Source organism: Limulus polyphemus, unplaced genomic scaffold (genome assembly GCF_000517525.1).
Source record: "Limulus polyphemus unplaced genomic scaffold, Limulus_polyphemus-2.1.2 Scaffold4250, whole genome shotgun sequence".
Classification (NCBI taxonomy): domain Eukaryota; kingdom Metazoa; phylum Arthropoda; class Merostomata; order Xiphosura; family Limulidae; genus Limulus; species Limulus polyphemus.
Window position 1 is genome coordinate 13,352 of NW_013669860.1, and position 1,094 is coordinate 14,445.

A 1,094-nucleotide genomic window follows, 5' to 3' on the forward strand; every position below is an offset into this window, starting at 1 on the left:
GGTAGCATCGCCTATGTAGGAGTGGCTCGGATTTTTTAACGACAACGTATTTTAAATATCTCCTCAAAAATATGTCATGAGAACTTTACAATACTATATAGTTTTTCCTTTTATAACATCTATTTAATGACTGAGTCACAAATTCTAGGGTCCCCCAGTGGGACAACGATAAGTCTTCGGATTTACAACACTAAAATCAGAGGTTCGGTTCCCCTCGGTGGACACAGCAGATAGCCCAGTGTGGCTTTTCTATAAAACACACATAGCAAAAAGTTTGAATTTCTTGTTCTTCTTTCTTATGCTTCTTTTTATGACATGATAACTCAAAACTAAAACAATAGTTTCCACTAATTTCACTGAGGTGACATAGTTTGAAACTGAGTATTCGCTTTTATAAAAAAAAATAATCATAATTCTATTGCAAACGATGTTATCATTACCCCTTGAAGATAGCTTTCTTACAGAAATTTCGTGTTCGTTCAAAAACCTTAAGCACAGGATGGAAGAGGAATTACCAACCAATATAACTATTCAATCAAAATTGAGTTTAATTTATCCTATTTTTGTGTGTTGACATACTACTACACTATGTTCCTGTGTTATCTTGTTTGTATTGTTTTTGAAAGATTGATATTAGCCATCCCTACATTTACTTCCTTTTTGAAAAGTTTTTTCTTTATTTGTATAGTTATAGTGTAGCCGTTTATAGTATTTAACGTTTTCTACACAGTCTACGTTCTTCTGAGGAAGCGTTAGCATTTTTTGGCTTGAAATAGTCGCATGCCCCCAGAACCCCGTAGCATTAGCATGCTGATTGTGCTTCTCTCAGTATGTATTGGCTTCTGATCTCACGAATTAGAATCCCTCTTTCAGACGTTTCGTGTTGGGGTTTGAATCCACTATTTGTTTAGAATAATCTAATAGTTGGCGGTGGATGGTGTTGACTAGCTGTCTGCCCTCTTGTATATCACTTCTAAGTTAGGGACGGCTAGCGCAGATAACCCTCGAGTAACTTTGCAAGAAATTCAACAAACAAACAAAGTCTTCATACTTTCAAATTCAATGACGAGGAACCCACTTTGAGACCTGATGAT